The sequence below is a fragment of the Symphalangus syndactylus genome, chromosome 6, assembly GCF_028878055.3.
Source record: "Symphalangus syndactylus isolate Jambi chromosome 6, NHGRI_mSymSyn1-v2.1_pri, whole genome shotgun sequence".
Lineage (NCBI taxonomy): Eukaryota > Metazoa > Chordata > Mammalia > Primates > Hylobatidae > Symphalangus > Symphalangus syndactylus.
In genome coordinates this window covers 114,177,987-114,191,320 of record NC_072428.2, presented here as the reverse complement: position 1 = coordinate 114,191,320, position 13,334 = coordinate 114,177,987, and positions in this window count along the sequence as shown.

Genomic DNA, 13,334 nt, shown 5'->3' with positions numbered 1-13,334 from the left:
TTTCTGCTTCAGGTATCCAAATCTAGAACTCTTAAATCTCACTTTATAAAATATGCTCGGCCAAGTAAAATAAAACCAAATAGTCTGTAAATCACACAATAGTATTATCACTTTACAACTTGAGAATGTGATTAGAATAACAATAAATTTAGGGAACAAAATTGATTCTATGCCTGAATGACTGCTTAAGCCATAAAATAGTAGAATCTCAGAATTGAAAGAGATCATAAAGTTTATCACTACTAAATATACACACCTGATAATTTAACCTCCTTATAAGCCCTTTATCAGGTTGCTAGTCTATTCTCGAATAATTCCTGTGGTACTACTTGGGCTTCTCACTGGAAATCTGTAATTTTGGCACCTACAACCTCAATAAAAACTCAGTAAGCGTAACGTAACTGGTAAAGCTGCTGCCTCTGGAGGTAAAAGACTTTATAACGATAATAGAGTGCAACACAGTATATTCGCTCATTCATTTATACTTTTATTTATTCTTCTCCATTGCTCAAATTTTCACAAATGTTGAATTCACCTATTCTTCTCTACTTCCTTACCCTTTCCCGCACTGCTTTACGCTCTTCACTATGTCTTCCACTTACACCACTCCACTGAAACTCTCCTTGCTAAGGTCAACCATGGTTTTATACTATAATACTTATTCCTGAAACTATCATATGTTAAGACATATGTTAAATCATATGTTAAATGTTTAGCATTTAGAAGGCCACATTTTCAAGATGCTGTACTTTATTAGATACTGAAGGTAAGAGGAAATAAAGGCCAAAGATAATTCCCAAATGCATAACGTTAATAACCCGATTACCATCTCTTCTCCCTTTTTCCCAAGGACATTTCTAGAACATTTAGATTTTCACCTCTCCTTGCTGCTATCTGTTATATTTTGTTGTGGTAATTGAAATACTTTGTAGGCAGAGAACAAAAAAAGAGAGAATGTTGCTAAGCAGAGAGGAAAACTAGTAGAACCATAAGAAAAGAGTGAGAGAGGAAGGAAAAGGGGGAAGTTTTACTTGAAAGTTCAAAGTAAAGAGTGACAAGAGAAAGACCTGAGCATAGTTACAGTATTTGAAAGACTTGACTAAGAGTTGGAACAATGGAAGTGATGCTAAGTCTTGTGTGCTATCAATTAGATCTTCTTCAATGTTCTAAAATCACCAAAGAAAACTGAAAGATGAGAATACACATTGCTTCATCAGGTGCATTATATACTTGACCTTTGAACAACAGGAGTTTAAACTGCATGGGTCCACTAATACACAATTTTTTTTTCAGTAAATATATTGGAAAATTTTTTGGAGATATGAGACAATCTGAGAAAACTTGCAGATAAATCTTGTAGCCTAGAAATATTAGAAAACTTAAGAAAAAATTAGGTGTGACTTGAATGCATAAATGTATGTAAAGACTAGTCTATCTTATCATTGACTAATATAAGATCTACAAAAATCTGTCATAAAAACTTACAATTTATCAGCACTATGAACACAAACACTTGTAGTCCAAACAATGCACCATTTGCAGCTGAGAGAAATGTAAGCAAACATAAAGATACAGTATTAAATCATAACTGCATAAAATTAACTGTAGTACATACTGTACTTCTGTGATAATTTTGTAGCCATTCCCTGTTGGTATTTCCCTGAGCTCCAGCGTTACAAGTATCCACTCAAAACACCATGCAATGCTAGTCATCTAGTGAGCAGTTTGTCTCTCCAGTAAATTGTCTCTTACAGTAAAAAGTGATCTCTCGTGGTTTTTGTGCATTTTTCATCATGTTTAGTGCAATATCATAAACCTTAAGTAAAACCATGGGACCCATAGAAAATGCCACTAGTGTTGCCAAAAGTGCTCCCAAGAAACAGAGAAAACTCATGACATTAAAATAAAAAGTTGAACTGCTTGATATGTACTTTAGATTGAGGTCTGTAGCTGCAGTTGCCTTCCATTTCAAGATAAATGAATCCATTTAAAGAACTATTGTAAAAAAAATTATGAAATCATCACTGCAACTATGCTAACAGGGGCAATGTATTTCTATAAAGTTACACCTAGTGTCTGCCTCTCCTGCCTCCCCTTCAACCTCCACTTCTTTCATTTCTGCCATACCTGAGACAGTAAGACCAACCCCTCCTCTTCTTCCTCCTCCTCAGCCTACTCAACAAGAGTTGATTTTTAAAAGGTGAGTCCCAAGTTTCTAATTCATGAAATATTCATACTTCACTAAAAATGAAATGGATAAATTTGCTTATTGTTAATTTGTGAGGGAAATAATTCTACCTTTGGAAAAAAATTAAAAGGCAATACACCTTTTGAACTGCCTAAGAGAAAGGCAAAGAACAAACCTGTTAGGGATATTTATTTGAAATTCTCTAGTAATGTTAAATTTTCAGTGTTTGCTGATTAATTTAATTTTCAGATATGGGCCAAAATTATTCAGTAACTGAAAAGTGAGGTGGGCATTTAAGCAGAATTATTTCATGTAAAAAAGGCAATGTGACTATTAAGCAATTAGTTAGATTTTATATGGCACAAAAGCCAATCCTGAGCTTGTTTCCAAAAGAGAAATTTTTAAAGCCTTTGCAAAATATCATTATCATTAGTGTCAGCATATTCTTCCTTCAGATTGTGAGACTGACCACTCTCTACTCCACTAAGGAGGCAGGTAACATAAAGCAACTATTTTGAAGGGTCACATGTACCTTTTGCTCATTTCAAAATTACTCCAGATGATTCCTGAATCAAAAAGTGTAAATATAGACAAACTCTACTCTTTTTAAAATTAAAAAAGACTGAATTTTTATAAAATAAGAGCCCCTAGCTACCCACTGAAGAGAATGCTAAGATGTAGGGTCATGAACTGCCATGAGTGCGGCAGGAAATGTCACTGAAGAGTCCAGTGTGATAGCACAGAACAGCAGGGAAGCTGAGAAAGAAGCAAAACCCACAACCACATGTCATTCCTCTTGTATATAACCCAGTCTCTTGATGAGGGGAAACTTCTGAATAAAAAGCTCAAAGAAGAAAAGGTGAAGGGAGGTTTTGTGACTTAAAGAACTTTGGTTGAGATACAACAACTTATGAATGCGAAAAACTGAAGAAATAGATATATAACAAACAAAATGACAAGAGTTCACGTGTGTGTTCTGATAAAATGCTGTGCAATGACCCAAATTACCCTTCTCTCTCCCACCATAAAACCAAGCACTTCAGCAGCCAGCAGGCACTAGAATGAGAAAAATTTTATTATGATAAAAATAAGTCCACCTCTTCTTCAAAGCTGCTATCATGTTAAATGATAAAGCACTTGAAACATACCTATTAAAAACAGAAAAAAGAACCCATAGCCATTATCTCCACTCTTATTTAACATTTTTCTTGGAAATAATAGCACAATTAGAAAAGATAGAGTATTAAGAGATATAGAAATTGAAAAAAATAAAAATTATGTATCTGGAAATCTTAAAAGAATAAGCTGAAACAATTAGAAATGGTAAGAAAGTTCAATGGGGTGGATAGGTTAAAAATTAACATGCAGAAAACAATATTTGCCAGATGTGCAAACAAGAAATTTTAAAAATATATTGGAAAAAGACGCCATTACAATACCATCAAGAAAAAGATAAATCTAGGAATAAACATAACAATAAGATCAATATGAATAAAACTTTAAAATGCTACACAAGAATATGAACAGAAGACTTGAACAAATGAGAAACATATCATGATATTGGAAAAAAACACTCAAGATCACAAAGATACCAGTTTCCCCAAAGTAAATTGAAAGTGTAATTTAATCCCACTAAAAATATAAGAATTTTGAGCTATATGAGTTCACTCTAATATTAACATAAAAAATAAAAATGTAAAGACTACCCAGAAAACTCAAACTACATAGTAGGATGGAGGGGACCAGCCTCATCAGATGTTAAAACACGGTAAAGCTAATCAAAACAGTGTGGTATTGGCACGTAAATAGACAGACAGAAGAATGAAGCAGAAAGGATAGCGATGAGAATAACAGGGGATCTACAGACCAGGAGAAAGTATTTGCAAAGCACTTATCAGACAAAAGACTTGTATACAGTATATATAAGGAAATCTCAAAACTCAACAAGAAACAATCAAATTTCAAAATGGGCAAAAGATTTGTACAGACCTACAACTAAAAAGATAAATGGATGGCAAATAGGCACATAAAAACTGCACATTATTATTAGTCCTTAAGGAACTGCAAATTAATATGACAAGGAAATACTGCTGCATCCATACATGAATGGCCCTAATTCAAGCCTGATACCAAGTGTTAGCAATGACGTAAAAAAACGAGAGGTTCATACACTGCTGGTAGAAATGTTAAATGATACAGCCACTTTCAAAAACAACTTGCCAATTTTTTAAAAGTTAAATGCATACCTCATATATAATTTATCCATTCAACTCCTAGGTTTTTTTTTTTTTTTTTTTTTTTGAGACGGAGTCTTGCTCTGTCACCCAGGCTGGAGTGCAGTGGCGCAATCTCGGCTCACTGCAAGCTCCGCCTCCCGGGTTCACGCCATTCTCCTGCCTCAGCCTCTCCGAGTAGCTGGGACTACAGGCGCCCGCCACCACGCCCGGCTAATTTTTTTGTATTTTTAGTAGAGACGGGGTTTCACCGTGGTCTCGATCTCCTGACCTCGTGATCCACCTGCCTCAGCCTCCCAAAGTGCTGGGATTACAGGCGTGAGCCACCGCGCCCGGCTAACTCCTAGGTTTTTATCCAAGACAAATGAAAGCATATGGCCATACAAGAACTTGTGTATGACTGCTAATCACAGCTTAATTTGTAATAGCCCAAAACTGGAAACAGCACAAAATTCCATTAACAGGTGAATGGATAGGCAAAGTGTAATGTGTCCCTATATTGGAACATAAGTCAGAAATAAAAAGAAATTAACTTTCTACAAAGAACCTGACCCATGTTCTTCAAACCTGTAAAGGTAAAAAAAAAAATCGAGAAAAAACAGAATTGTCAGAGACAAGAAGCAGCTAACAAAACATGAAGACTACATGCAACGAGGTTACCTAGATTCGATTCTGGCACATTAAAACAAAATGAGTTAAAAAATGATGAATTTCATATAAAGTCTATAATTTAGCCATTAGTGTTGTAAGAAGGATAATTTCTTAGTGTTGACTAATGTGCCATAGTTCTGTATAATGCTAACATTCAGGGAAGCAACGTATTACAGGAGTCTAATTTACTATATTTGCAACTTTGCTATAAATCTAAAATTATTCTAAAACAAAAACGTTTTTCTGAAGGAATTAACTAGTGATACATGGTTACATTACCGATGAATCTCAAAATTATTATGCAGAGTGAAAGAAGCCAAACAGAAACCAGCACATATTGTATTATTACATTTATATAAAACTCAACGAAATGCAAACTAGTGTATAACGATAGACAGAAGATCATGGTTTCCTGGGAAAGGGGCCAAGGGAACAGGAAAGTGTAGAAGTGGGGAATGGAAAAGGAATTGGAAAAAATTGGGGGAAATAATAGATATTTTCATTATCTTGATTGTAATGGTGGTTTCATGAGTATGTGTATATGTCAAACCTTATCAAATTTTACTTTTTAAATATGTATGTTTTATTATGTCAATTATACTGTAATGAAGCTGTTTTAAAGATAATTCATTTAAATATTTACTTATAGACTGGAAATTATTGACAACTCAATGTGAATTAAGCAGGCAGAGCTAAGGAAACAAATTAAAAATAATAATAAAAGCATTATAGAACAGAATCTCAGAAACTACAAAAGTAAATTCATAGGACAAAAAATTGCTGGGCTGGAGATGAAAGCCTTCTTAATTCACTAAATGGAACATTTAGATGGAAAAAATTAAAAGTACCCCATGAGGGTTCTTACCTAGTTTACTGGGTCTTACAAGCTCCAATTAAATTCTAATATTTATTTATTGGCAAAGCTTACCCTAAGAGATTAACATGAGATATACAAACCATTTTAAAGACGTTTAACACAAGATATTGTTCCCAGCTAAGAAAACAAAGAAAAACATGGACAAGAATATTTGTGAAAGAATGCTCATCAGAAGAATAAGTTCAGGGATAATTTAAGATGACCATAACCAAGCATTTTATAGGAGATGCAGAATACTTTATTGAATATCTAATACCAAGGTGTGCTTTTTGACCATTGTGGATTTAGAAAACTAATTGTGGTTATACCAATTTGTTTTATTACCACATTATTTTGAAACTGTTTTTCGAGATTCTAACTCAGTCTTCAAATCTTAATAGTTCAGGATATTCCAGGAAACATGAATGGAATATCAAAAGCCCATGGTTTAACCTATGGTTTCAGTCTTTCTAAGATGGTCCTCTCTGACAACAGGAAATATACTGAAGAGATGACAATGCAAAAAACACTAATATACTCCAGGAAAGTAAAAAAGAAAAAAAAATAGGTCAGTAGAACCTCAATCAGAGAAATGGTAAAATACTTTCAAAGAAGTCGCACTGTTTCAGCCGTCTTGCTGAGGTGACATGTACTCTCCATCTAAAATTTGTTTTGAGTGTCAAGACTGATGATACCACAGGTGCACCACGAGGGTGTAAATAAGGCTTCCTTTAGTCAGGAGAGCAGATCAAAATCCCAAACAGGTCCCAAAATGTCTTGAGAGACAGCAGGGATGGGAAACTATCTAGCTTGGGTTTTTATCATAGTTGGAAGGGTGACTGGGATGATGCTTCCCTTGAATGAACTAGGGTGTTCAGAGATTTGAATTTCCTGCCAGTGACAAAGGAACACTGGGCTTTCTTATCAGCTTTCCTAGATATAGAGGAAGAAAGGGAGTAGGGATATTGGGTCTTGAAAGCAGTCAGCAGTCACACATCAAAAAGACAGTCAGATTCTTTCTTAGACATACAAACAAAAGAGGCAAAAACAGCAGCATGATAATGATTTTTAGAAAGATAATACAGAAGATGAAGAATGTGTGCATACATTAAGCAAAATTTGAATGTGAACACTGAAATAATTTGTAGCTTATATCCAGGAAAGGTAATAGAGCTCAACCCATGCCTAGTTATATTCTGATAAAGTTACTGCATTTCAAGGATAAGGAAAGAAGCACCCAGGAAGAAAAAGCATAGTACATTCAATAGGGGGGAAAAATGAAGTTGACCTCATACTTCTCTGTAACAAATATAATGCCAGAAGATAGGGAGCAACATCCAGTGAGTTATAAGACAAAATAGTATGCCAAAGGAATTTATGTCCAGCCAAGTTGCCGTTCGTATATAAAGGCGAAAGTGAATTTTTTCAAGCATAACAAAATTAGGAACTATGCATGCTTGAGTCTTTCTTTAAAGGACTACTAAACTATAAAATTTAGCAAATGGAGTGAAAAAATAAGGAATTTAAGGATGAAGAAACTGCAGAACAAGGTAAGGAGAACTGACACAGTTTAAGCATAGAATAAAATTTTCAGATTTTTATTCTATAGTTATGGAAGATAATATATACATTATAAACCTTGAGAAGATAAAAGTTATAATTAAAGGACCAAGACAAGAGAGGGAAATGTGAATATAAGGGTGCCACTTTCATTACCTTTCATAGTAAAGAATCAATATATACAGTCTAAAGTTACATCCGATATTTAATTAATGTAGGCTCTTTCTCAAAATCATTTTTTTCTGGCTTTAGAAGACTCTTTTAGGAACTAATACATTTGATGGTAAAATATGTTTATTTGAAACTCACCTTTTTTACTTCAAGTTTCACTTTGCTGTTTTCCTTTTTGGTTAAATTCAGGTAAAAATTAATATTAGAGTTTTAATACAAAAGGGTATATCAAGTATAATCATTTTCTAAAATCCTCATTCTATAGCTATTTATCCACTTGGTTTTATAACTAAACATTTAGAGAAATATCCATAAAAATGTCCACCAAATATTTAATGAAAATATCCCTGAGTAGCAAGATTAGGGATATTTTAAATAACTGTTTTATTTTAGAATAGTTTCACATTCACAGAGAAATTGTGAAGATATTACAGAGAGTTCTAACATACCTCACAACCAATTCCCCCACTATGAACATCTTACATTAGTACAGGAAATATATATTAGTATAATGTGATTATAATAATTTGTCACAAATAATGAGTCAATATCAATACACTATTATTGACTAAAATCCTGTTCTATTCATCTTTTCTTAGTATTGATATAATATCACTTTTTCGAAGATTTCATTTGGGATGCTACGTTACATTTAGTCCTCGTGTCTCCGGTCTCCTCTTGTCTATGACAGCGTGCACATCGTATTTTGTTTTTTTTTTTTTTTTGAAGGACAAATAGAGTCTTGTTTATTTTTCTATTTTTTATGCAATAGGTAGGTGCTCAGTAAATATAGTTGGGTTGGATTATTTTTTTTTTATTTTTTTTTTTTATTATACTTTAGGGTTTTAGGGTATTTTGTAGAAAGTTCTTCATTTAAGATTTGTATGGTGTTTTTCTAACGATTAAACTGGGATTGTTGGTTTTTGGAAGGCCAGAGTGGTAAAATGTAATTCTCATCACATCATATCAAGAGTACATACTGTTAACAGGACATCACTGTTAATGTGAATCTTGGTCACTTCACTGAGATATTTGTCAGTTTTCTTCACTGTAAAGGTTACTCTTTTTTCCTCCTTTCCAAACTGTACTCTGTGAAAAAATAAAACACCATGCACAGACTAAGGAGTAAAGAGTTAGGCTCCACTTCCTTGAAAGCAGAATATCTACATAAATTATTAGGTTGATGCAAACAAAATTGCAGTGTTTGTCATTAAAGGAATAGCAGAAACTTCAATTACTTTTGCACCGACCCAATATTTGTAATTTTTCTACCTGAAGGATTTCTCCATTTCCCTCCCCCAACATAATTATCCATTTATTTACATTTATCTCTAACAATATGGGCTGACTTTATTTTATGTTTTGTATTATAACTGAATACTACTTTATTTTATTGCTCAAATTGTTCCAGCTTTGGTTTTTAGGAGCTCTTTCACTGGGATCCTGAGTTCCTTTGACCTACTCCCATCATTGTGGGTTTGAGGGTGTTTTTTTGGAGGGGTGCTGCATTACATTCTGGCACTGCAAGATGCTCTAGGCTCATCTTGTATAATTCCTGCCCCAGTCCTAGAATCATACAGTTCTCAAAGGAGTCTTGGTTCCTTTTATTGGAGAACTGCATTAGAAACCAACGTCTGGATACAAGGTGTGTTTACTGTTATTGGTAGGGCAGTGCTTCTAGTTCCTCTCAGCTGAAAGAGCAAGAAAACATGTGTAAATACTAACCATGTATATACTCATCTCTATAAATATTTCTATATGTAACCATCTGAATCTATATTAAAACAAACATGAGCTCATAATGAAGTCTCGAACTCTATAGATCATTCTAGCCTTCTACTTTTGCTTACCTGTAACTTCCCATTCCAACAGTAAAAAACTTAGTTTCCATCATTTGACATCCATTTGCCTAACTGCTCAGTTCCAATATACATACATATACAGTGGTTTCATACTTATTAACTCATACCCCGCCCCCCGCAAGGAAAACAAATTTATCAACTATAGTAAAGTTCTTATCCACATTTATTTTTGCCATTATTCTTTCAGATGCTATTAATTTACAAAGTTACTTAGGTGAGGCTCTTTTCCCCTATTCTCTTTAGTGACAATTTTAGATATTTGTAATGCAGTTGGGTTATTTCGTCACAGTTGGCATTACATCCTGTGATCTCTTAGCCTCCTACGTGACTTTTTATTTGCATCCATTAAGGCTCACTCTTTGTGCTACAAAATTCAAAGGGTTTTGACAAATATAGTGTCATGTATCATCTGTGCTATTCGTACCATCATTAAATTACCAGGCGGAATGGCTTTACTACCCTAAAAAAAAAATCCCTGTGCTTCACCTATTCAACCTCCTCCCCATAGGTATCTTTTCTATGCTTGCTTCCTTTTAGTTTTCTCTGTTTCTTGATTTTAAAAATTAGCATATATCATTTGCTTACAAATTTAAGTCATTAAACTTTTTAAATGAGAACGGTTTCTTTAAATTTACTTCATTAGGGAAGTTGCCAGAGTGAAACAGCATACTTAGAGTATACACTGTGTTTAAAACAAAAGGAATATGGTAGTACCTCAACATTAAAAGTTCTAAATTTAAAACATTGCCTCCGGGTAACCAAAACACCATTCTTTAAACACTGAAAATTTTAGGGAAACAAATAGATGACATTTAAATGTTGTGGTATAACTATAAAAGACATATTTCTATGTCTCTATATAAGATTAAGATTGGCTCAAGTGGCTAATAAGTGGCTAGAAGATTAAGAATAGCCACAGGCTCACTCAAACATCTTGCAAGTCCTACACTACGTGTTGCCTAGCAAGATGATGCAATATGGCCTGGGGATTTCCAACCCTGGCCAGGAGATTGCCAGGTCTCTATGACAATGGGACCAAAAACCCTGGCTACTCTAGACACAGGGCCACCTTAGCACAGATGCAACTTCATGAACCTTAAAACAAAGCTTTCCCTTACAAGATGGCTTAAACTTCCTTTATGAAAAAAATAAAAAATAAAAACAAAACAAAAAAACACATGGCAACTAATCCAGACTGAATAGAAGTACACAAAAGAGGAAGAATCCCTCAAACTCTGAAAATGATCTTGTGATGAAAGCCCTCTCACTCAGGCGGTCTTCCTTCCCCTGACTGCATCTGGCCAGGGCCGCCAGCCTCCTCCTGCTGTTCATCCTGTAGGAGCGCTGCCAGAATAAGCTTCTTGAACATCACACAATGCCCAAGACGTATTTGTGATGTGAATCTAACCGGAAGGAAGTAGGTCAACCAGGACCACCTGAGAGCCCCCAAACTTGACGACCATCTGAGAGCTGTGAACGCGACAAAGATTTACAGCAGATTAGTTTCCTGTATATGGTCCACAAACTTTACATGGAGGTGGTCATTACTGTCTGCCAAATACCTAAGGCAGATTGTACTATCACCAATATTGCCTTTGTTTCCAAATGCCGTGCTGCTTTTGTTTTAAAAATAATTTTAAAAAAACATTACTATCATTTTTAATGAAACTTTTTGAATCACCTTTTTTCCCCTCCTGTGTGTCGAAAATTTAGCTTTTCTTTTATTCTAACTTTAGCAGCAATAATAATAATAATAAACCTTCATAATTGAGGTTAGTGCATTAACTGAAAAACTCATTTCATCTGAAAACCCATCCTGTGGACGATTAACTTTCAGATTCCTTGTTTTTTCCAAGTAAAAATTTGAATAATATTGTATTACAGAGGATTAATGAAATAAAAGAACAAAAATTTTAAAATTTCAATACTATCCTTCTTATTGCAAGGTTTATGATATCATAGCACCTTTTGACTCTTATAGGACAATGACTACTCTATCTTGTATTATAATTACTTTTACAAAAGCATTTAATTACACAAACATTACTGAGAACTTAATGCTTGCAACATATTTCATCTGGGAGCTGGAGATGTGCACAGGTCCTAAGAAATGGTCTCCACAATGAAGGAACATTTTATTTAGTTGGACAAATCCAGATACAATTTTTTAAAGTTCTAGGATTTAAAAATTTTAGAAAAGATTAAGAGAGGAAGGGCTAAAGAGGAAGTACTGATAGCTTACCCTACTCTCCTAAGTTTTTTACTTCATAATTACTCTTCAATCCAATATATTTATCTGCATCCATTCTGTTCCACTGAAAGTGCTCTCTCACTAAGGTTGCCAGTATTCTCACATGGACTGTTAAAGAAAAAATCACTCCTAAGCAAATAGATATTGATTTTATTCTAATACTATTGCCAGCCATAGGGGAGGGAGCAAAAACCACATCTGGATACTTAGCTCAGCTAAAGTAAAGGGCAGAGAGTTTTGCTTTGCTTTGACAAGCTGGTGTTGAAAGACTGTATGGCGTCTGTATTTGGGTAATTGGCTTTATCCAAATGAACAGTGAACTTTCCCCTGTCTTTATGACAGGAGGTAGTTTTACAGCCTACAGGATGGTGCCCACTGAAGTTAGGCTCCTACCTTTCTGCAAAGACTAGAAGGTAGGAGCTTTCTCTTTCTAGAAAATTACATTTCAGTTGGAACAACCCTAGGTCCTTGGGAAAGACAGTCTTGAGTTGTAAAGCTGGCAAGAGGATTTTTACAAGATTTACATCTCAAGGAGGCAGACAAATGCTTTAAAAATTATACCTTTTTTTTTTTTAAGGAAATTCTTTAAGAGAGGTCAGGGCCTAGAAGCCTGTTTAAAGTTAATTCAAGCTGTGGAAACCATCTAGTTTCCCTTGGTGGGTGCTAAAGCAAATAATGATTTTTAGATCCCATCTTAATCTGGAATTTTCATTTTTTCTTTTTCATGAGCAACTCTTTTATGTGTCAACCGTATATTAGGCACTAATAATTCAAAAAGAACAGAATCTTATTGGGATCTACTTCAAGGAACATTTCGGCCAAAATTCAGTAGATATTTCATTTTTCTTAGTAAGTCCTAAGTTAATTAGTAGGCTATATTTATAAAGCAATTCAGAACTCTTAGAGAAAACCATCACTCAAATAGTTGTGATGTTATTAATTGCTCTAAACAAACAGCCTGTTTATTTTCTACTGAAAGTAACAATAAATAATGATCAGTTATTACCATAATGGGTTCTCACCATTTAGTAATTGAAGTTTCTCAACATCAAAGATTCAAACAGAATCAGAGACTCCCAACTACCTGTCCTGTTTTGTAAAGGAGTTGGTATAATGAAATTAATTTTCTGTCACACTCCATCAACAAAATCTTGGTCATTCTCACTCTTTCAGGAATACCACTTATCTCTTTTATATTTGGGATAACCAAGTAATTACAACATTTTCTTTTTGAATTTTATGAATACCATAGTTTGAGCTTCCTCTACTTTCTGGCAGATACATGTAAAATAATTTTTATGAGTAAAAATTCTGTTTACATATTTCAGAATTCAAAAAAATGAAGAATACTTTTCCCTTTTTTGTTAGAATGTATATAAATTTTCTCATGGACTTGTTTACAACTTGCTATTTCATGCTTTTAAGAAGGAAGCAATGTTATGGCATGGTTACCCAGGGATTCTTTATTCCAATTTTTTACACTTCCCTGATTTTCCTTATCTTTTGATCACCTGCAAAATATAGCTGCTCTCCAAGATTCTATTTCATCACTGACCATCTT